The sequence below is a fragment of the Cygnus atratus genome, chromosome 2 (assembly GCF_013377495.2).
Source record: "Cygnus atratus isolate AKBS03 ecotype Queensland, Australia chromosome 2, CAtr_DNAZoo_HiC_assembly, whole genome shotgun sequence".
Classification (NCBI taxonomy): domain Eukaryota; kingdom Metazoa; phylum Chordata; class Aves; order Anseriformes; family Anatidae; genus Cygnus; species Cygnus atratus.
In genome coordinates, this window is record NC_066363.1 from 105,741,366 (window position 1) to 105,766,292 (window position 24,927).

Below are 24,927 nucleotides of genomic sequence, written 5' to 3' on the forward strand. Positions count from 1 at the left end.
TTGTTTGTTTGTTTGTTTTGCCCCAAGGTGCAGCTGGGTACTGAGGGATCCTTTTATGGCATTATTTCACCTGGAATACTGAAGTGATCTGGGTGAAAAATGAGCTGACAGAAACAACCCAAAGGCATCTTACTGTGCCAAAGGGCTGGATTTGTAGCTACTTTTAAGAATTAAATTTGGTCTCAGATTTTTCACTCAACTGCGTTTTAAGTACTTATTTAAACACCATTGTCATCCTGATTTACATTATACAACTGCCTTAATAAAAATAATAGAGAAGGTTTACTGGTAGAGATAACAAATAACATCTATGTATCACATACCTATCAAACTTTTTCAATTTAAAATATGAAAACAATTGTGCCAACCTATGAAGATAGAAATTATTTCTATCTAGTATTATATTCTTGCTGTTTGTAGGGTGCCTGTTGTCTGTAGAGGAGTGACTTCTTGAAAGTCAGCAGAAAGGGCTGTATAACAGTATTGACACTTAAGAGTTTGTGATCTGGAGTGGAATTTGTGAGTGGAATTTGCAGTGAGGATGCAATCATGTCTTATCATCTACTGATGTCACCTAGTAGCCTGTTGGATGAGATTGCAGATGACTGAATTTCAAAGTACTAGTGCTGCATGAAACATTCCTGTTCCTGCTCTCCTGATTCTCCTTCAGATCAGTATGAAAAATAATACCGCACAATGCTCTGAGAACAGTTCTTGGGGAGTCTCAGGTTCTGTTTTAGAGTAACTCTGCAAGCTATCATCCTCTTTTCTCTTTACTGAGAAGATAGAGAGCAAGCAGAACTTTCAGAAATATCTGATGAACTATTCATTAATGAGTGGCACACAGTGGCAGTACCAAACTTAATTTTCACAAGTGGAAGTTCAACTTATGTTGTCCCAATTTTTGCTGGTGTTTTCATTAACCATCAGCTTGAGTAAGAAGAAGGCTAAACTAAATAAAACCATCTGTATGTGTGCAAGGTTTCTGCTCATGTGAATTTTCACCCACCCTATGTATAGGGGATCTTGCATAAGGAAGAGCACTTTCTCCTCCAGGTCTCTGCATGGAGGAAAAAAAAAAAGGCAGAGTTAGATTTGTGCTGTGGAAAGTGTATACTGACCTATTCTAATTATGATGACTCACTATTTTACTTTAGCTAGGATGGATGCAGATCTTTTTTTTTTTTTTAAATCTTTGAAGCATTTTTAAACATTTTTAAATCTTACTGAAATTATATCCTGTCACAGTGCATGTCACAGACTTGCTTCATTTAGAAGAGCATCTGTACTGAATTAACCCATTTTGCATTCTTTTTTTTTGTTTTATGTTACAATTATTTCATGTGATTATAGTAGCATCAAATGACAGAGGTATGTGCTATGTAGTTTATATACATTCTCTACACCGGAACTAAAGGTAAAAAAGTGGAAAGGATTGCATGAGGGTAGTAGTATTGATAGATGTTATTCATAAATGGGATATGAGCTATAGATAGATCAAAGTCAAATTTCCAAAAATTGTTTACAGTGGGGTAAATTTGAATTAGACCAAATTTGGACTCTTTGAGAATTGCAGTTGAAGTCTTTTGGCAGAGTTATGAATCAGCTGAGAATTAGAGCTCTTTTGAGAGCTCACCTGTTAGCTATAGAGTTCAAATCTCTCACCCCTGGCTGAAGGAGCCATCTTCCCCAAACACTTCTGTGCAGAAGGGAAAGAAGTCTACTTAGTAAATGTATTTCATACCTTAATTTCTATGTTTCTATCATGTCTCTCTGTATTATTTTACTTCCCCACATCAGTCTTCGCTCAGTTTCTAACAACAAGTCTAAGAAAGTAGCACACTGCCTTTTGGCCAGGACCCATACCAGTTGGGTGGGCCAAGTTCATGTTGACTGTAAGTATCCAGTGGAGACAGAAAAAAGGGAGCTGAAAAATAAATAAAATAAGCATAAAATGTAGGAAATCCCACTCTAAGTAAGGGTGCCAGTCATTTTTAAAGTGGAAAATTACAGGGACAGTATGAGAATGAAACACCTGTAAATGCCCATCTGTGAGCTAATGCTTCTCTTAAAAGTGCTGAAGGTGACAGCTGAGAGGGAGGCACTCACTGGGGAGTTTAGGTGCAGCTTCCCAGCTAACATGCAGTTACCACGTTGTTTTTGTGTGTTTTATTTTTGCTGCCTCTTCTGTACCATTGTCAGGATGAACAGAGCCATTTTCTAGATGCCAAGAGGGATTGTGGAGAAACATGCTAATCTTCTAGAGTCTAAAAAGTTTATTTGATTAAAACTTCCTATGACTTTGATAGATGTTAGTTTGCATCACTGATGGCAGAAATCTTTCATCAGAGGGGATAGTGCTTTCTTAGGATTTTGGATAATTTCCTTACACTATCTGTCATATTGCATTAAGTTTCTCCTAAATTTCATGTTATGATGCATTCATGAGAATTAGTTTCACAGGTGAATTCAGTGTGTCTGAATGTAACCATTTCGGTCCACCATACCCATCACCTTTTCAAATTTTGTGTGTGTGTGAGACAGTATTTCTTTCTACAAAGTGCGGAGGGATTTTTTTTTCCATGTACAGAGGATGGAAAAGAAAGGGGAAATTATAACTACTTTAACTAAAACCAGCCAAGCCACCATTAAATCAAAGAGTCAAAAGTTAAGTAAAACAAACTTTATTCAAAAACAAAACAAAACCACAATGCGGCTATATATTTCACTTGTCTTTTTATTTTTATTTTTTTTCCCACTTTCATTTCTTTCCCATAAACAATGTTTTTGAATCTTCCCTTCTATTTCTGTTTTGTTAAAATCATTGTTTTTCCTGAAGCCTTTGCTAAAAAGTCTTTTTAATCTTTTGAGCTTTCTCCACCAAAGTTTGCCTTCCTTGTCTTCTCCTGGTTCATTCAAATTCCCAGTCACAATCTCTGACAAACTTTGCCACCTCTTGCTCTTCCATCTGTCTTCTGAGTTTATTGTCTTACATCTTGCAGTTACGAAATTTATTCAGCTCCTATCTGCCAAGGGTAAGGGTTTTCCTGACTGTAGAATTAGAAGCTCCATAGTCTGGAATGGACAATGTCAGACTAGATTAATTTTTGTTTTGAAAGAAACCTAGAAGTTTAGATACACTGGGGAAAAGTAGTATACTTTCTGAAATAGTTTGAATGGTATTTAAAGCTTAATAAGTTATGTTTTTCCTATTTTTTTCTTAAGCATTTAATCTTCTTTAAAATAGAATTGCTAAGATAAAACTATATTAGTCCTTGAACTTGGAAGAGGCACAGTCTCCTGTCTCTGCATATTTGTTTCAAGATACTACCTTGACCATTGAAAATACCAACCTCTTCTAAAGAAAAGGAAACATGTCCTTCAATTAGATCTGAAATGCCGAGTCACTTAAGATTTAGCTAAACATGTTTGGCTACAAGAAGTATTACTTAATTGTCCATGAAGCTAGCTGAATAAGGGAAATTGTATTCATGAGCTTTTATGTGCAGCTGAAAATGTCTTTGGTTAACTGTCTCGTTCAGCCCTATCTATTATTTATAATCCTTGAAATCTGTGATTACAAAGTTGATTATACAGCGAAATGTACTACTCTGCATGCAACAACTATAAAAAAGAAGTTTCATTGCAAATAATATTTTTGTCCAGAAGTACTTCAGAACTTGATTAGGCCAATTTTTCAATGGTTCCTGATGAGAACTGCTTTTGAGGTAGATGCCTATTTGCATGCATTGTAACACCATGTGATTTGGGCAGTGGTTTTCTACATGAATTACCTCTAACATCAGCAACTGATTATCTGTTTCAATGGAGATGACACATAGACAGTAAACTGTTTAAAAGTCTACTTTCTAACTTATGATTCAGAGATGGCTATATTAGTGATCTTTTTGTTTGCGTCTAAAGTCAACTGTGTGGAGGTCCTAGTCCTTATCAGGGGCTTGTACATACTGTGGTGACAGAAATAATAAAGCATGACCATATAGATTTGCTCTGTTTTGGACCAATAGCTCATCAACAGTACTACATAACTGTTTTCTGTGTGGCCTTTCTTTTGTGTGTAGCAGAGGTGAGTTTGCATGTAGTTAGTTTTGTTAACATTATTTCAATTCATAATTTCTGATATTCTAGATGTGAATAATAAGACTATGTGGCCAGCCACCATGTAAATAATGATAATAATAAAAATCAAATAATAAAAAAATCAAATAATAATAAAAAAAAAAACAAAACAATTTCAAGCATGGACTGGACTTTGCTAACTTCATGTTAGTGGCAACAGGAATGGAATTGCTTCTGAATGGAGATACTGCTCAGCATATTAAAACTTCTCTCTCTTTGGTACTAAAAATACTAATATAGCACAGGTGCGTAAAAATGATGTTTTAAAAATGTCTAGATCGATGAGCTGATGAACAAAATCTAAATCACAGTAATTTTTAATTGAGCATTATTTTGAGTATTGCTGAAACCATGGTAAAGAAATGGAATAGGAGACTGTTTTGCAGATATGAAAGGGCTTGTGGTCTGGAATAATTTGCATAGAATTGCAAGATGCAAAAGGGCTACAGTGGCAAATTTGGATCACCAAATATAGCTCAAGAAGTTTCAGGACAGCATTGATTCAAATGAATACAGAAAAAAAAAAAAACACAAACATTATTTTGATTTACCTCTGTGCATACGCATGAGTTTAATGCATCTGTTTTATGAGCAGTCTTTTCACTCTCAGTTGCACTAATTTTCTGGAGTTTCACACTGACATTAGATATCTAACTTAAATATTCAAGTTATGAATTGGGTCAACCTATATAGCCAGTGAATAGTACTGAGTACTCTGAGTTGACTGTTTGAGCCTGTACTGAGTCCAAAAATCTTAAATTAGATGCTTAATTTTAGACCTCATCTACATTACATGGTATTGAGATTTCTGAACAACATGGAGAGTTTACATGAATATAGTCCTGTGAATCTCATGGAAGAGGAAACCAGTTGTTAACTTCCTAATCGTAAATCCTTGCACTTCATGGTTGTGTGGTTTGTAGTACAAAAATACACCTTCTGTTTCAAAGCAGGGCATCCACTAATACATCTTCAATTTTAGCTTTTCAAGAATTTCTAAACATTGCTTGTGAAAGAATTACTGCCCAAAGCACATGTGCAGAAATCATTTGAAAATAACTTCAGAAAAAAAAAGCAATCAAACAACAAAACAGCCAGCCAACCAACCAACCCCCCAAAGCTAAAACACTGATTGAAAGCTATGTTTAGACACTTTTTAACAAAATTCCCTTCCCTCATCTGTCCTGTGAAAACCATGTTCTACTGATGGCAAATTTGGTATTTAGAACCATGTACAGGAATACTGACAAAGAATGACATGTTTAAAGTATATAGCATTTTTATATATTCACTAACAGTACAATGGGCTAGTCTTTAATGTCTGCTACTGTGCAATGGTGATGTTTGTTTGCAAACTCACACATCTTTATCTGTGTTGAAAATGTGAGAAAGATCCTTAAACTTTTTGGTCTTTTTAAGCCAGTTTAAACCATTTTCTCAGCAGCGTTATTAATAGGATTTGATTGAAAACAGAAATCTTGTAGCTAATTTGGGTGCTTTCAAGCATTCTGGTTTCCTTAAAGTTTATGCATCAAAGAATGAGTTTGTAGGTTGGAAATACCGACTGATATTGGAAACACTTCCTCACATGGTTTCTGTTGCCTGCTTTGAATAGAAATTCAGCCAAATGTGCATCTGAAGGCTTAGATGCTTGTTACTGCTTCAGTCTATGGAGCTGGTTTTAGTTCAAGCAGTTGGAGAGTTCCTGACTGTTTTTACTTTCATCTCATAACAACTGTATCACCTACTATTAGTATAATATTATGGGGTTATTGTACCCCAAATAGGGGATAAAAGCCACCTGGTTTGACCATCTGGAACTGTAGCTAAAATAGCAGTACCCGTTTTGTGCATGAGTTGTATGGTTGACATCCTATTCTGCCCTGCACGGGATAAAGGCTGTACCTGCTTACTGGATTTTTAATAGTATTGACAAATTGTGCTCTGCACTTCAGTTCTTCAGGTTGTTTTTCTGTAGTGCCTGCCAGAATGGCCATTGATAGGCTGTAGGCCTAGCCATGCCGTAATCTTGTTGTGAGTTAAAATGTAAAAATTTGCTACATTGGGAAGGAAAGAAGATATGTTTAATGTTTTACACAGCTTTTAAAAACATATTTAAATAAAAAATCTTCACATTTTTGGGTAGCACAGCTTGAGTTTTCACCTTTTGAGAAGTTTTTCTTCCATGTTTTACCACAGAGATGATTTGTTCCTTTAAAAAAAAAAAAAAAAGAAAAAAAAAGAAAAAAAAGATTTATTACCTGTTATCCTTAAGTGCTCAATAGAAAGTACTCTGGGCAATAATAGAGATGCTTACTAAAGTGGGATAGAGAGCTGTTTAAGATGTCCTCAGAACTACTGAGTGTCTTTGTAGAAGCCTGAAGAATTGGTATGAAGATTTATTTATAACTCAGAAAATGCTTTTCAGCAATTAAAAATGGGGTTTCTACTGGATTGGGCATGTGTTTTCCTATGGAGGCATGCCAGGCTGCTACATAAACATCCTTTGGCTCAAAATAGTGCATCTCAGCTAGGTTTCTCCACTTCCAACATTATAAGTATTCTCACGGGAGTGAACAATGGAGTGTGTTATTTATAATCTGTGGGCCAAATCCTGAAGTACTTATTCATGGAATTTCTAGCAATGGATGAGTGAAAATGAAGTGATGCCTTTAATTTAACCAGCCTCAGAAATTCTCTTGCATCTAATGAGCTAGACAACTTCCCTGTTAGTGACACTGTGTGCTTTCTCACTCTTTAGTATCAAAACATTTTCTTAAGAAATGAGATAAAATGCTCTCCAGCGAAGTGAAAGTGTACTCATAAGAAGCATTGCACTTGACAGCAATGAGTACAGAAGTCTCGCATCACTAATGTTTCTTCGTATGATAAATAATACCTGTACCCCTCTCACTGCTTTGTAATGCTGTTCCACTCTGAGAGGGCTGACTCCAGTTCTTGGATTGTTTTACTTTGTGGCTTCCACAAAAGAAATTGTGAGCAGGGACTCCAATTATGTGGTTGATTAGTTGATGTGTCTCCAGTTTTCATTATCACTGTTATTATATGAGTGCCGTCAATGTTTTATTTTAAATAGCTTGTAAAAGTTACTTTTCTAGTTTATCTTTTGTTGTCTTTGCACAAGTGCTAAAATCATTAAAATTTGGTCAATTACCTTCCTTTCCATTAAGTATGTGCAAAATAAACCTTTTATCACTTCTACATTTGGAAGGTGAGAGTGCAAAACTTAGAATCTAATCTAGAAACAATGTGGTAACTTAAGAGAATTTGTTCTAAGGTAACAGTCTGCTCAACTAATGCCGTGAAAACCTAAGGAGAAATTTCTGCCACGAGTTAGAGGAAGACAAGGATAAAAAGTGTGATTTAGACCCAGCTGTGTGCACTGACAACAGTGCTGTCCTGAATGTGCACACTTGCTCAAATTTGGGATCTGATGGAGGCTTACTGTGGATGTGAAAAGATTTTAAACTCTGAATGACCTTGTGGCATGTTTTTAAATTGAATTAAATAATGAAATTATAAAAATGAATTTTACAAAATCATATAAAAATAGCAGTGTTTTAGGCTGTAGAATACGATTTAGTATGCTTCATGTAATACTGCAATCCTATGACTGATCAGTCAGCCCACAGATTTAGGTGGAAAGAAAATGGTGCTGAGTATGCCAGTGAAGCAAAACTTCAAGAATTTGTTCTCCTTTCTGTACTCCAAAGAATTAATTTTTCTGGGTTAAATTGCATGCACTTCTTTTAGCTTGTTGCATATGTAAATGATGGTAGAGTTTCACAGTTCTTTTTGTGTTGGTTGTGACCAGTGGGGATGTATACATTTTTTTGTTCACTGGCTTAATTTTATGTACATTATTTGTGTGTTTCTCAGCTAGGATCCACACTGTTGATATACAGCTGTGTATGCAACATGGCGGCAAAAGCTTGTAATGAAGTTGATGGTTAAATGTTATAGCTATTTTTTTTTTTCAGGCAACATACTGAAAGCAGGCTCAGCTTTCAGACATAGCCAAAGGACATGGTTTCCTTGATCACCTTTCCGCTGCCCTCTGTAGCTGTGACAGTGCTTTGCAGTGCCAGGGCAGCTGCTGGGAGTGTGGGAGTGGGGGAGACCTGCAGCACTCATCTCTCTGCTGCTGCTCAGCCTGCTCAGCCTCCAACCCAGCCCCAACCCCATCCTTCCCTGTAGTAGGAATGGACCAACCCTTGGGGCAGCAAATTTCATTGTGCCTATTATACAGGGGAAAGGGATAAAATTATTATTCCTGAGAAAAGGGAAATAAAAATGACTTCGGTAGTATAGCTTCTTTGTTCTGTAAATCAGTAAGCAGACTGGAGAGAAATAAGAGGGATATTGTTGAGACTACATCTACTGCATCATGTCATGTAGAAGTCATGTAGAAGTCAAAATAACATTGCAGAAAGAAGGTAAAATGTTGATAGAATCTGGTTGGTTTCAGATAATACTAGAGGGGAAAATCAACATGGAATTTTTATGGAATACTCTAAACTGGAGAATGAGTGATCTTAATAATTGCACAGCCAAATCTTTATTTTTTTGCAATTTCCCAAACACTTACTGATGTGTGAAGAACCAACCAGTGTTATTTTAAAATAGGTTTTGGAGGGACTTAGGACGTCAGAGAGAGTGGGTCATCGGTATTCTACTTCTGATCCAATGTTAACAAAAAGCAGCCTTTAAAGTTTTCTTAACCTTAAGTACCAAATAAGGTTAGGGAAACTAGATAGTGTCCGAAGAGCTCGAGCATTTTTGATTTAAAATGCAGCAACATTTCTAGAACTCCCATCTTAAGGACAGGTGGCTCTTAGGGGTGAACTCCAGACTTAACTTTCTGACCAACAACACCCACAAAGAATATTAAGAATAAACAGGGGGATATATTAAGAATAAAAGAGGGATAATCTAGATAATCTGTAAAGAAATGCATTTTAGAGGTCAGGAATTGTTAGCTTGACTTCTGGAAAATTTTATTTCATCCTGAGCTAAACCCTGCAAAGGAAATGGAAACAGAATAAAAATGTATATTACCATATGGATATATGTAATAATGAAAAAGTGTGGCTGATAATACAATAGGGATGGAATAGGAATTGAACATTGTCTAGGTGTGGCCAAGACAAGAGTGTGCTTCAGTTTTGAATACAGGCAGTACTCTTAAAGAGTGAAAAAATGCATAGGTAAGTGCCTGCTGGGAAGGAGGCTGGAAAAAGGAGCATTTCCATACTTGAGGAAGAAGTAAGAATGCTTAAATTTTAAGGCTGAATAATCTCCTTCCTGCAAGCGACTGTGATACCCTAGACTGAAGAATGAAAATACGATCTGAAATGCTCAAAAAGAGTGGAGGGATAATCTTGCATAGAAATTACTTGAAGTTGTATTTTCCAAACTTTAAAATTAATTTGGAAAAGAAGAATAAGTAAGTTGGGAAAAAAAAAAAGTGGTGAAATGAGAATGGCTTTTCTTAAACCGTGTTGTGCTAAACAACCTAGATAATGTTCTGATAAAGTGAATTCAGTGCCAAGAAGGACTGTGTGGAGACTGGTGCAAACAATGATACTAACTTACAAGAGAGAGGAAGAAACAACGCATCTCATATATCTTAAAATAACTTCTCTATCATTTGTCTGTGAGGGGAAATACTTTTTTTTTTTTGATTTGGGTGGGGAGATATTGGAGAGGGAGAAGGGCATTTTGAGTTGAATGAGAATGCTGGCACACTATCTAGAGACTGTATACGTGGTGGAGTTTCCTAGGTATCAGCTTCTAATAAAACAGTGAGCATGAAGACCATCTAATTTTAAAGTGGAATGTGATCCATTTATGAACCAGAATATATCCTGTGGTCATCTGTGATAGTGGGAAGTAGAATTTGGTGATCCAATTGATGACTCCAAACCCACATTACCAAAATTATTTGCTTAATTTCTCTAACCAACCCGTGTATAAGCTATAACAATCTGATGGTTTACAGAAGTTTACTGCCCACATGTTGGGTGGTTTAAGGAAGTTTATTGGGTTATGTTACACTAGACTTGAAACTTTCTGGTGATTTGGTTAAGGTAGGTGATGGACAGCGTTAGAACACTTTGGAGCATTATCATGGTCATCAGTACTGCAGTCAAGGGTTCAAGAGTCTGAGGAACTCTAGTTTCATTTATGCTAGAGGAGGTGTTAGAGAATTATGTTTAGCTTTTGAAAATAAAACAATAGGAAAAATAGAAAATACATTTTGGGCCCACTTTTTCTCATTTCTAATACCACTCTATATTACAACCATGTTTTCTTATGTAGTCATACATAAAGAGGACAAAAAGTCAGTAAACTATCCAGGTATGTGTTTTTATTATCATGATTGACCTGTAGAAGAGAGAAATTCCAATAAAAACACTGCCTTTTTTTTTTTTTTCCTAAAGGCAGTGCTACCATTCCCATTTATTCTGCTGCTGCTCCTGTTACCTTGTTTGAATGCAGTAAAGCATGTCCTGAATCTACCGTATAGCACATCAGTCAACTAGGTGATGTCTGCAGAAACATTAAGAAGTCAGCCCTGGGCTGTATTAGCCAATGAGGCAGGTGATGACATTAGCATTATTTTTTATTGCAATGCCTTGGCACCAGCTTTTTGATATGAATTACTCTTTGGTAATTCCAGAAATTTGTCCCCTGAGCTAAACAACATTTTTTTAAAGTTCATACATAATTTATATTTCTTCTGGGTTTCCCCTTCTCATCCTACTTCATTTTATTTCAAATAGATTCTCATTAGCAGGAGAAGGACCTTCTGTGTTCCTCACATTGAGGGCTGAACATGGATTTTTTTTTTTGTCATTCTGTATTTCCTTACACATGGAAGAGTGTGTACGTCTTTTAATAGGAGAGTATTATGAGGGAAAATAATACTGGCTCTAGAGCATAGTAGTTGGTAGATGTCAAGACCTCTTTTATCAGATTTCAGAGCTGGGCCTGACTTCTTGTGTTTGATCCTGTGTCTATAATGGATTTGAATCCAGAGTCTGAATCCCTAGGAATCTGGAGAGCCCCAAACATAGATTTAGATCATTTTTCCTTCTTTATAGATCAATGTTGTACTTTCATGACATAGTGGTCCTCAGAAAGAGAATCTCAGCTTAGAGTGATGTGGCCTTATCTTTTCTTTTTTCTTGAAGTGATCTGCCTTCTCTTCTCCCTGTCAGTTGTATGTTTTAAGATGTCTGGGGTTCAGGGCTCTGTTTCCTGATCATCTAGTGCAGTGATTTGTGTTCCCACTGCTGTGTTCCTTTCATGAACACAGAGCAGGTGTTCTTGGGCACTGCCCTTGAATTACCCCTTGGTACTAATTGGATGAACAAGAAGCCAGGAGGGCACAATGCATAGATACTATTTATGAACTGCTTTTTTATTAAGCTTTTGAAGGAGTTAAAAGGAGAGTTAGCTAGCAAATGTTTCAGTTGTGCTTCTGATTGTTCTGAGAATTTTTTTGGTACCGCAATGATACAGTCTCTGGCATCTTGAACTGTGTCTAAAGAAATGCCTGTGTAGATACTAGATATGTGGTACCCCACTCAGCCTGAGGACCTGTCTGGCCTTCATGGGCAAAGGATGAGTGCTGGATCTTATGCCCAAAAACAGGAGTGGTCTTGGGTCTTAGTGTCTCAGTCCTCCAGGACCTTTTAGTATCACCTATCTGGCTTCTCATCTGAATGGGCTTCTCTTGATTTGCCTTGTTTCTCCAGTCCTAACTGCAGGTTGCTCTCAGAGACGCAGCTGACAGGGAAGGTTTTCAAACTACTGGGAACAAATAGGTGGAAGAGGAATGTCCCATCCTGCTATCGCCGTTGTCTGACATGTAGGCAAGCTGCCTGGAGTTGCAGTCACAGGGACTGAGACTACAGCAAGAAAACTGCTCATTTAGAAGCACTCACAAAGCTTGGATTAAATTATTCATGATAATACTTTTTGTCACTACTGTTTATATTCCAGTGACAGTTAATGTGAGTTGGACTTGTTCATAAAATAAATAGACAACATTTAGCAGGCTGCTCGGGGAGAGGGGTGTGAGCACGTATGTGTGGAACTGAAAGCAGTAACAGGGTGCTGATTCATTCGTCTTGACGTGCCAACAGCCCTACCTGACTCTGTCATTAAGCTAGGGGTTGTCCATCAAATATTTATCATGCTGGCATTCCAGAAGGCTTTTAAGGGCCCATGCGAATAACACTGATCAGCAGGAGGACAGACCTTTTCAGAGTGTTTTCTTTTTTCTTTTTAATGATGTACGCGTGAGGGTTTATGCTGCTATTTCAGGTGTAGCTCACTGATGTTATGGTGAGAGTGAGACACCAGGGTAAAAGAATTGGTTTCAAATTGAGTGATTTTTTTTCTTCTTTTTTTTTTTTTTTCTTTTCTGTCATAGAAGAATAGATTGGGCCCTCGTAGAAATTACCTATTTTTCAGTGCAAGGATGTTTAGCTGGTCAGCTGTTGCTCACTGCTTTGATTTCTGCTACTTCCGTGGGTCTGGTTTATTGCATCTGTCTTAACAACTAAAGAAATGTTTTCTGAGAAATAAATAGTTCCTTGACAAAGATATATTGTAGAAAGCAGCTGCTTCTCTGTAATGGGAACCTTAATTGAAAGGATTATTGCAACAAAACGTTTTCTAGTTGTTTGTGTTGGATGATGTGACTGAGAAGGATACAATATAGTAGCAACTTTTAAACAAGAATGCTATCTGTTTTGCTTTCTGCTGGATCTTCAGTGTAGCTAAGCCTGAAGATCAGTTCATTCCCTGGGGACCAAATCTGCTGACCTTACTCAGGGAAAACACCCACTAGCAGTGGGAAATTTGCTTCTGTAAGCAGTGCAGGAAGTACCCTGTAATATATTAAGAAACCAAGTAAGCCCATAAGAAACAAAACGAAAGGCATTTAAAAGCATTCCCATTACTTATGGAGAGAAGGAAGCAGAAAATTAATATGCACATGCTCCATAATTAACATTTTAACTCTGGTCTTAATGTGATTTAGTGGGAACTGTGAACTCTTGAAAATGAAGCTGTTGGTGCAGATGCAGAGCTAGGTGTGCAGTTTCTCATTACTCAAATGTTTCTGCTCTGCCTCCGGATGAAGTGGAGAACTTTAAAATGCATTCACCCCCAAGCAGATTTGTCAACATCCTGTTCTAATTCAGAGCAGAGACCTGAATCTGGTTCTCCTGTATCCCAAGAGCACTTGGCTAGAAGCTCTTTTCTGTTACCCCTCCCCTTCTTCTCCAAATCCCTCTTCCTAAATATTTGATTATTCTCACAAAATAGAGGTGCTCCAGTACCCGATGTCCTCCTAGCATCTGAATGGTCACTGTACGCATCTGAGGAAATGGGAGAATTCCGAGATTTGAGAATTTTTTGAGAATTTTTCTCTTGTTGAGTTATACGACAGTGTCATGTAACAGGCTTGTGAAGCATGTAAAATAGTAGCAGCAGCTTCAGAGATGTGTGATCTCTTCCTGATCCACTCTCTGATACCCTTCCTTTCCATTTTCCCTCATTAAGTATTCATCATAAAAGTCACTACAAAGACAGTAAGTCTGTAATGTCTGCATGATCAATATATGAACTAAATTTTTGTTTGAAGAAGTTAAGAAACATTTTCATTTAGGGGCAAAACACCAACTCGAATGTTTCTGTGCTTTCTTAGGGATTATGTATACCCCCCCAAACTCCTTTTATTTTTTCCCCCATGTTTTTCAATGTAACATGCATTACTTAGTTGGTTGCTGGTTGTTATTGTAAGCAAAAGAAATTAATATTTTTAATATTTAAATGATACTTGAAATATTCATACCAGGTCTTAGTAGATCTCCAAAGAATCTCACTTTTTCAGACCTTTTCAATATAATCTTGATTCACCTAACTTGGCCAGGAAAATAAAGTCTCCTTTTCTGAGAGCTCTCAGTGAATAAGAGCTCTTGCCAGCACAAAAAACAGAGAGTGAGGCAATGAATTTTTCATCACAGTTGTACCGTACTCTTCTGAATTGTATTCATTTGTACAGAAGAACAAAATTAATGAGTAAAACTGATCAGATTAGGTAAATTTGTGTAAAACCTTTTCAGAAATTAAAAAAAAAAAAAAAACACTTCACATTTTCTTGTGATTTTCATTCAGTTCTTGAAAAAATCTATGATGGAAAGCAGGAATGAGGATAATACTTGCAGATTTCACTGTGTTAAGCTGGGGGGAAAAAGGTTGAAAAGCAATAAAGAGGCAATGGAAATCATAGGATTTTGTAGCCAAAATAACATTTTCTCTGTCTTTACGTTGGACTGTTGTTAGGACTCTTTTAATAATGATGATTTTTTTTTAATTCTGTGCTATTCATTCTGATAATGCAATGTGATACTTGTACAAGGATCCAAAGGAATTTACTCATACTATGATTTTTTCCCTCTTTTTATAGACAGAGATATAAAAGAAGAAGCCAAAAATAATGGAGCAATTCAAGTCATACACATAACGGTCACCTGTGTAAATGAAGTTGTAAAATAAACAGTAGCTGCAACACACAATCCTTCAATCTCAACTGTTCATTTAAAAAACTTGCGCCTTTGGAAAAACAATAATAGGGTCTGCAAGGAAACACAAGATTAATTTAACTTACCTTTTAAATCCTTTCTTTGTTCATTCATAAAATTCTGTGGCAAAGCTGCTGAGGTCATTGCCTTCCCCTGTCTCACACAGGGCTCTAACAAATTCTGAGCCTGTTCTTTAATTGATCTTTCTGGGTGCACTGTGATTAAATTCTGGGAAATTGCTAAACTATGAGTCACATCATAAAAACCAATTAGTGGTTGGTTGACAGTTTGTCTCCCAGCTGAAGCCTCCAAGTTTCTGTTAATACCACATCAATATATAGGTTATTGCTGGCAAACGGCTTGAGTTTATTTTGTAGAAGAATGTTGTGCAAAGTCACAAAGTTTATGTTGGATATTGCTAGCACTAAAATAGTTTTGTCTGAATGGTGCACACTGTCCCTGCTACTTTTCCTTCAGCAGCAGCTTTTGGGGAAGTTCAGAAGCTTCATGCAGAAGCTACTTCTGCAAGGTGGCACTGTTGTGTCTTTCCCCCCTCCCTGCTACTGTGGTGAGCAGTGTGTTGTTGCAGAATTTCACAGTAGTCCCTTCTTCGTCCTCCTCTCCAAGAAGACGAAGGACAGGAAATAAACTGAAGTGCTCCTTTGGGGTCACTGTGTTCTGGCACAGAGTGAGGGGAACTCCAAGCCAGAGAAAGACAAATCTTCACAGAATGAGCTGTGCACTGCTGTGACCTTTAGGATAATGACGCTCTGATTCAATGCATTTCACTATAGCCTGGCTTTGATCACTTAGGTGTTATACAAGTATTTTCCTGTTCTCTTCTGTATTAAGTGTATATCTTTCAATAGTGAAGTTACAATATGAAATGCCTTTAAAATATGAAGAAATAGCAAAGAAATGTGTCAGTGAACTTTTCTGGGGTGGCGTTGAGAATTTCACTTTTTTTCCCCTGGGAAGTAGGTGTTGTATTTAAATCATTACTAGTAGCATATTCTCGAGCACAGTACTTTTCCTTACAAAATTTAAAGCATAAAATGGGCAAGTGGAACATGCTAAGAAATTCTTTCAGAAAAAAAGTAAAAATGCAAAAAAAAAAATAAATCTGGATTTGAGGATTCCATTTAAGAAGTACTAGATTCATATTTAATAATATGTATGAACATAATATATATTTATACATAAATTAATAATGTATAGATTAATTGTTTTTACAGTAAATTTGGAGAATCCTCAGTGTATAGGCATTGCTAAAAAACCCAGCATGTTTTGACCGATTATTAATGTTACCAGAGCAAACCCAGTCACAAACATGAGCTGTGATGACAGAGAGATGTAAATATACAGCAGATCATACTTCCCTTGATTCTTCCCGTTATGGAAATTCATAACATAGAGCAAAATCTTCTTTAAAAGTTCCTTAGTTTGGAATAGATGTGCTAAATGTTATTTTTCATATTAGCCATGAGAAAGTTATGTGGCTGTCTTTGCATTTAGTTTAAAATTTTTGCTTTCTGTTTACAGCCAGCAGTCTGCTTCAGTATAATCACAGAGAGAGTGATAAACAGAAGCCTTCAGTAAGGAGAAGTTTACTCCATAACGAAAGCATTTGTTTTTAAGTGGAACTGAGAGTTTTGTTTTTTTTTTTCTCAGATGCAGATACTGGCATCTAGAAAAAAAAAAATCAGTTGCATGCAGATATGGGCAAGCAGAAAATTCACTCATTCAGTTTTGTGAGATCTTGTTATAGTCTTCTATAATCTTAAATCTTGCAAGGAGGAAAGATAGTGTCATGCTGTCAGAGCACTGAATTAGTATTGACTGAGCAGCACTCAGTAAGTGTCAAGGAGTTAAATGGTGTTAGCTTGGCTGCTGAAGCCAGCCTGGTTCCTGGCAAAATGGATTCTGGGCCTCTGTGCTCAACTGTCTGCTGCTGCAACTTCTACTGCTCCTCTCTGAAATTTGGCTTAACTGTCCTTATACTGTGCTGTCCTCTGCAGTATGGACACTCTCTAGGGAAGAGAGGGGTTGCAGTTTGCCACCCGTTGCACCAGAGCCTACACATTGCAAAGCCAAGGAGAGTAGAGAATCTCAGTCCATCGTCTCAGCTGTGAATCCCGTGTGTCCTCACTATACTCCATTACTCTGTACTTGTAAAAGTGTTCTCATCATGATGTTATGATCTCCAGCTCCTCATCTTAAGTTGGCCTTAATAGTGTTTTGTTTTGTTGTGGCTGTTTCAGATGCTCTTATCCAAAAGGCTGTTATATATATTAGGCCACTCTAGAGAGTTTAGTGCACCCATCATCACCACCATGACAATTATACTTGCACTTAGTCCTTAGTGTTTTCATCTGGGCTTGTCATATATATTTTAGATTGGGAGAAAAACTATAAGCTATTATAGCTCATTATTATTTATAACAGAATTATTACAAAAATGTATAAGGTGCTGTGTGGTCTCATAGGCCAATATACATTCTTCTACAAACAGTTTGCTAACTAGAAATTGATGAGATGAAAAAATTCATCCCTTAGAAGGGAAGCTTTTTGTTGCTTAGGTGATTTGAACTGTATAGACAACGAGTGTTTGTGCTTTTAGGTTGTTTGCATCAAGACCTCCTGTGGGAACTTATTGGTTCACCTGCATGATTGCAGAACACCAGGAGTGCCTTAATGTACTGAGAAGTGGTCTTCATATTGATAGATATGTAGACATTTTCCTGAAACTTCACTTTCAATACCCGTTGTATAAATACAGAAAATAATAGATGTATTATTAAATATGAAATCAATGTGGACAACAATAAAGTTATTTCCTTATTACTGTAGGAAAATATGAACAGATCCCCAACAAATAAGATCCTTGCTCTTGTACAAAGATTGTCCTTGTCCTGGAGGCACACCAGGACTGCAGGTGAGATAACTTTGCATGGCCAGGGAAACAAGGAATCTGATTTTACATGGTTCTTCTGAAGTGAATTTCAGTGTGTGCTGAGGCTTTGCTGAACAAACTGTTAATCTTGGTCTAAAAGGAAGATTGCATAGGTTTGATGTTCTCATACAGGAGAACTTCATTTATCATGTGTGTTGTGTGTGTTTTGATTTTCTTTCCTTTTTATTTTCCAGTAAGCTAATTTCTGAGAATAATCTGCATTCTTCTTCTTTCCAAATTCTTCAAGACAGATTTCCCTAAAGTCCTCCCACCCTGAAAAGCTTTTCCACTTAAAATCGCTAGTGTGCAGCCACATGTAAGGAAAGAGGATACAGAGACTGCATTGAATTTCTCTTGCAGTGGCTGTTTTTGTTCCTTTGCTTGTGTGGATTTGCATTTTTTACAGTGGCTTTTCTAATTGGGAGGTTTGTTTTGGTGAGTTTTAGTCTCTCATTCTAGGTAAAAAATATAATAGAATCAAGCTGAAGTCTTGTGCAAATACTCTGAAACCAGTAGCAAAAGTTAGGGTTGCTTGCAGTCCACTGATATTTAGAGTATGTGTTTTTGCTGGTCAGGGACCAAGCCTCACATGTTTGTCTTGGTTCACAAGATGCTCCTGTTAAAAAATAAAATAAAATAAAAACTAGTCTCAGTAGGAGATTCAGATTTGTTTTTAATATTAACAGCTTCTCTGCTTAGAAAAAAAAAAAAAAGAACAATTTGCCTCTGTTTGCAAGGTAAACTTAAAGGAAGTGCTGAATAAAACAACAAATTCCCTCAGAGCCTCCTTCACTACAGCATTCATTACAAAACTATTTCTTTTGACATGAGTTAGGCAAGGAACTTAGAGCGGAGTGGTTGTCGCTGTGAAGCCTAGGTAGTTTCTTAAAGCACTGCTGTCCAGAAAAAGCAGTGCTTCTCAGTAGGGGAGCACAGGTCGCATCTGCTGCTTTCTGGTCCACTGTCCATGCAGTATGTTTTGAGATTTCTGTGCTGCAGCCTGGGTAGGAAGAGAGCCTGCAGGGCTGCATCAGAAGAAAGGTAGCAAGGTGGCAAGAAAATGGTCTTTGGACATCTTGTACTCCCATCCTCCATGCTAGAAACCATGCACGTTGAGCTTCTGTAATTTTTATGTGGCTTTTGATGCCTATGGTGCTGTGGTGATTCTTACTGCAATAATAATTGACAGGTGATTTAATGGTATTTTGTCTCACCCAGCTCCGCAAGCTCTTGCATGGCACAGGGCAGATCACCAGGTTACAGAGACCAGAGACCTTCTGCTGGCACGTGGTGGTCTCTGGTGGCAGGCAGTGGGGTCACTGAGCTTTCTTCCTTTTCTGATTTGCTAAGTATTGCAAGCCAAATGTCTGGTTAGAAGTGATTTTTATTGGAACACCTTCATTTTATTTGATTTTATTTTTTGATTGTAAAAAATTCCTCAGGCTATAAAAGCACCATGAAAGTATTTCATTATGGGCATTTGGTGTCTGTGTCTTCTGTGGTGTATAATTTGGGACTGAGTCTGGTTCCAGTAAATTATACTTATTTTGACATTTGGGTTGATACAAATAAAGCAATATAAACACTGAAGTTGGCCTCTATGAGTCAGGTATTTGTTGTGGACTGCTCCTAACAAGCAAGTGCAGCCATGTTGTCAAAAACTGTAGCATAATAACTATCTGTCTCGCAGATGAGCATAGGATATATACCTGCCAACATTCACTAGCATAAACATGAGCCTGGGAGTTTACCCAAACACTCTTATGTTTGTAAGTAATTGGTCAGGAAACATTAGAAATTTTCTTACTTATATGCATTTTTTACTCTATTCCTGCTAGAAAGTTGTCAATAAATAGTCGGCACCATATTACAATTTAAAATAATCTGTAACTTCATATGCTTTTCCATGATGATAATTTGTAGCATGATGGGGATGAAGGTTAGCTTGATGGTATCACCTTGAGTTTAATTGCTCTCATAGCCCTGAAGTATGAAAATAAGGAAAACTGACTGCTTTAGAGGACACATGAGTTGGTTTGCATAGAAGAAATCCTGGCATTTTAAAGCTCTGTTCTGGATCTACAGTGATTTTTAAATAAGTAAATCTATAAATCTATTTTATTAGCTGTTTTTTCTGAACTCAAAGAAAAATCAGAAAAAGGTTGAAGGGATTCCTAAGAAGTGTTCAAAGGCTCGATATGCTTTTTCTTCAAAGTTCAGTGAAAGTACCACCACAGCCCTCAGTTAATCATGCACATGATAAATATTTAGTTCAAACAGAAATACCTGAAAAAATGCACTTTACTATAAAAGAACTGAGTAATTTTTAGTAAGGCATTATGGTCCTTAGAGTTCTGTTAATTTATATTTCCGGAGGCTCTGTCTCTGTACCACGCAGTAAGATCTCCTAGGCTCTTCACTTTGTCCGTGGAGCAGTTCAATGCTGGTGATATTTCTTTGTCATTTAATTTCATAAGAAATCTCTGGCTTGGGTCTAGATCAAGAAAACACAGAGGCTACTGTAATTTCTCTCCAGACTTGTAAAAAGGGACAGAAACTTGCAGTTTCTGGGGAAAGGAGTAGGCTTCGCCAGTCTGCTGCTAATGTTAATGCCACATTTGTTTTGTCCGTGAGTCAATAGCAGGTGGTGCGGTAAAGCCTTTCTAAAATTGGAAGGAAGCACTTCAAAATTGTGCTTTCTCCTGAATAAAGTCACTGTTGTGTCATCTTTACTGACATAGACCCCAATGCAGTGAAGCAAGTGATTTGCTAAAAAAAAAAACAAAACATCCAAGGTTTAGAAACCGTGGGATTGGGGTGCCAAGTCATAATTTTATGAATTTCTTTAATACCCTGGCATTAGATACCATGGTTAGAGCTGGGTCATGTGTTTACGGTTGTACAGAACTGTAGGCAGGGAACTTGGTGCTTGGGAGAATTCCCTTCTCTGTTTTCTTTCTCACTTTTCATTCTTCCCTTATTTTTAATAATGTTGGATAATGCAGAGGCAAGGATAGACAATTATTGCTGTTCATACATTCATAAAATTCTGTCTCTGCCCCTGTCGTTATCATTTCTGTTGCTTGAGGTGCAGTGGTTTTCAGTCAGGATATTTGGGAATGGTTTGCCAGATAACTTTTGCTCAGTGACTTCGCATCCTGATTCGATTTCTTAACGTGAATATTCTAGGCCCAAGTCATTGACATCTCTTAAATAAAACCTTCAGAGGTGATTTCAGATATGTCATTAGGAATTTAATAATCTTCAAAATGAATAGATTTTTATACCAAAACCCCTGAAAATTGGTATTAAGCTTAGCTATTAAATTAATCATTGAGAACAGAAAGGATGCTACACAACTTTATAAGCGCCCACTGGATCCATTCTATCTTCCTGAGTAATTAAGTCTTGGACCATTTTGAGTTTCATCACTAATTATATCATTTTATTATCTGCTTGTACTGTACATTGATCAACAGTGACTCTCTTTCTCCTGTTACATTGAGATAACTTATTTTTCAGGTGAGTTCTTATCTCACTGCTGACCTGAATAGAATTATTTCAGTGGTGAATGTGTTTATAGTGAAATCAAATAAAAAAATATTTAGTAAAAGTTAGCACATTTCAATAAATTTCATAGTATATATTTTACAGCTGTTTGGCACTTGCTGAACTGTTTGATATAAGCCAAATTTATCCCCATTAACCAAAATGTATTCTGCTACTGTAAATAACCTGGAACCATGATAATTTTGTTTCTGGTGTGTTGTTGATAAGTAAGGAATGAATTTGGGGAATGGGTTTAGAAGTTTCCCTTTATCTTGGCCTGTACTTTGTTCACAAGAAAGGCATTTGTGCTGTGTGTCCAGCTTCTTCATCTTTAAGTCTGCGATTCTTATCTACTTGATAAATAGTACTGGAAAACTTTATTTCATACAGCTGTGTTCAGACTTGCTAATTTAGGTGCCTAAGTTTAGCAACTGTTCTTGCAAAGCTGACCACTGTCTGGGCTTCATCTGTGTGTGAATGGGAGCCAAAGAAGGGTCAGAAGAAACGAGAGTAAAGTCAACTGGGTGTAAACAGACAGGCTCTCTAATTTTTATTTTTATTTTTATTTTTTTTGGTTACGTTTCTTCTCATTGGAAAAAAAAATGGGGGCGAAAAATCAGCTTGCTGAATGGCTTGCAGACTCTGGCACTATGGAAGAGTGACTTTTTTTTCCATAGGCTGAAGCTCTGTGTGCTTGGAGTGTAATCCGCAAGGAAAGATAATTGCCATTTTGTAAATCTGTATGTGAAAAACGTTCTTTGTCAAAAGCTTTTAATTAACATGGGTCTCTCTCTTATATGTCTAGATTGCTTTTACATATTGTCTCTGTGGAAAAATCTGTCTGTTAAATGGGGCAGTTTGATGTTCCAGTGTTTTATTCCATGATGCATGTTTTTTCTCAGACAGTATGCCAGGTGTTACAGCTCAAGAAAGTGCTTTGGGACTAAGTAGTATGTAGTATAAATGAGGGCCTGATGCGCAATCACTACCCTTTGCTATACAGCAGTGGATCATCTCTGATAGAATGAGTAAAGTGGAGCATCTACACGATTCTCTGGTGACTTATTTAAAAATTGGTTAGGCCTGACATCCATCGAACACTTCCATGTCCAGTGAATGAGACATATAAAGTACTACTCTTAGGAGACCATTTACAGTGCACAACAAATTTCACTGAACTGATAAAACTGATTAACAAATCTGTCAAGTGGTTCAATGTCTACAAAATAACTTTTTACACAGATATCTGTTCTGTGGAATATTACCAATATTACCCTGATCAGAATAGCCTTTGTAGAAAACTTGACATTTTGTGATAAAAAGCAAAACACTGAGAACTTCTAAGGTTTCTGTTACCATATTTTTTAGTAAAGCAGTAGTACTGTTTGCCAAAAAATGAGATTTTGACATTCAGGGTGAAAACAGCGGGATTTTGACTTTCCAGTGAAAAATGTCCTGAAGAAAGCAGACACCTTCCATTAGAAGTTTTCATCTCTGTATGCAGGATTTATTAGAGAACAGGCACAGGCAGAAATAGTTCAGGCAGCGCTACTGCTCTAACAGAACTCTGGATAGATGGATCCACGTTGGCCTTATATTATGTGTAGACTGTGGTGTACATTTCTTCTATATATTTTTAGTTCTGTCCATGTGCTTGTTGGAAGAAAGCTACTTTGTATCTCGCAGTTGAAATGAAAGCTGTTGTAATTTATGGGACGATCAGGAAAGAAAAGCAGTGTAACCATGTGTGCTTAATTAGGATCAACATCTAGAAGAGCTGAAGAGCTAAAGTCTGTCCTCCATCAAGCTGGACACTGTGGGAAAATGAGTTTCATGATGTACCCCTCCAACTTTGCTTCCCATCATCCAGCCTAAATCCAATTACAGTTTGCTCCTCCTCTTCTGTCTTTGCATGCTGGATTTTTATTTTTTTTTTTCTGAAGGAAATCCAGGGAGAACAACATGGATGGCACCTGCTCTGCACTGTAGACACAGCTGCTGGAGCATAAGAGGGTGAAGGGCTGTTAGAAGACAGTCTTTCACAACAGAACAATTTACTGTGAACAGAATTGTATAAACGGAGAAATAATAATAACCAGGATCCTCAAGGTATAGGGGATGAATTACCTAATGCAGGAATGGAGTTGAAGATGTGACCCTTGCATAGAAATTTCTAGCTAGTCTCCTGGAGCTTGGATCTGGCTCCTCTGGGCCAGCTGGTGAGTGGTAGGTTATGACTAGCCAGTGTGTACAGAATAAATGTACCTCCAGGGTACTCTCAGTCTGGTGAGAGAAATGACCATAATCCAATAATTTAGGTTAACTTACCTTCCATTGTTAAGTGTGTGTGTGTTAGCACTGGAAAGTGCTATTTATAAAAACTTAAATTGAGTTGTTTTTATTATTATTCTGTGTAATTAATCCCGTGAGTCTTGTTTGAAGAAAAAAGATGGTACTTAAAATGATTACTGAGACTGTGGTGGCCAGTGCTCTTGGTGGGCAGCTTTCCACTGGTGTTTGGTGTAAATCAACTTGGCAGTTATTGAGGGGTTTGGGGGGGGGGGGGGGGGGGAGGAGGGAGGGCAGGAAGGAGGTCCCTTTTTTAAAACTCTTTCCAATATTATAATCTTTTTTTTTTTTCATACTAGTCATCTGTGCCCTTGCTCACCTTGATATTCTGGGCTGATGAACTTTCAGAAATACCCAGAAAGGTCTCATTTGTCTCACCCTCCTGTTTTCAGAATTTGAATGTTGGCAGAGGTAGAAAATATAAGCAGCATCAGAGTTTTTTCAGTTAATCAGGCGTTTTAATAATTGCATTGCTTGAGTGCATCTGCATTTATCACTTGTGAAAACTGGCATGGAGGGAGATCCTAAGGAGCTGATAAAGTTTTTGTTTGTTTGTTTGTTTGTTTGTTTGTTGGTAGTGGTCTACCCTAGCTCTTTAGCAACAGGGTTAGCATGGCCATGGCTACCTTCTATTTCTCCGGGACAGCCAGTTTGAAAACTCTTATCGTGTGGTGTGTGTTGAAGTCTAGCATGGAAAGCAGACCGATTAAATGTGTCTGATTTAGTTGTGTGTATGGAATGGTAAGTATGAGTACTTATTTACATATATACAAACGTGCATAAACATAGGTTGTAATTGTGGGAACACTCAGCACACCCTAAGGTTGCTAGGACAGAAACAGATACAGTAACCACAACAGAAAAGGAATCACTTTCTGGCTTAATTTGGGGGAGGGAGGGGGGGCTTACTCCAAGCCTTGACCTGGTGATTTGAACATATGCATTGTGTAAAGTAAAGCTGTGTGCAGTACATATTGCTGGCACCTTCAGGCATTTTGTATGCATGTGGTGCAGTGTTACAGGTCCTGGCCTATTTTTCAGAGCCAAATTCTATATACTCAGCTGGCAGTGAACAAAAAAATGTGCTTTGGCTGAATGGATTTTGGCGTAGGCATCCTGGAACCCCAGAATTTCAACTCCTGGAGTTGTAACAAAGAATGTTTAATTAAACTGGCAGCTTAAACCAATAAATGTTTAAACTAATTTTAAAAGGAAAAATTAATTGCCATGTAGAGAGATACGGTACTTAGGCGCCTGTCCCTCACTGAAAAGCCCAGGTGTTTTTGCAGTGGTCTTTGCTTGGAACCAGTCGTT

The 24,927-nt window shown here is 37.3% G+C and overlaps 1 protein-coding gene across 1 annotated transcript in view; it reads left to right on the forward strand.

Annotated features, from left to right (window-relative positions):
* The window catches only part of PIEZO2 (piezo type mechanosensitive ion channel component 2), a 334,423-nt gene that overhangs the window by 78,723 nt on the left and 230,773 nt on the right, over positions 1 to 24,927 (forward strand). The window lies entirely within an intron of this gene.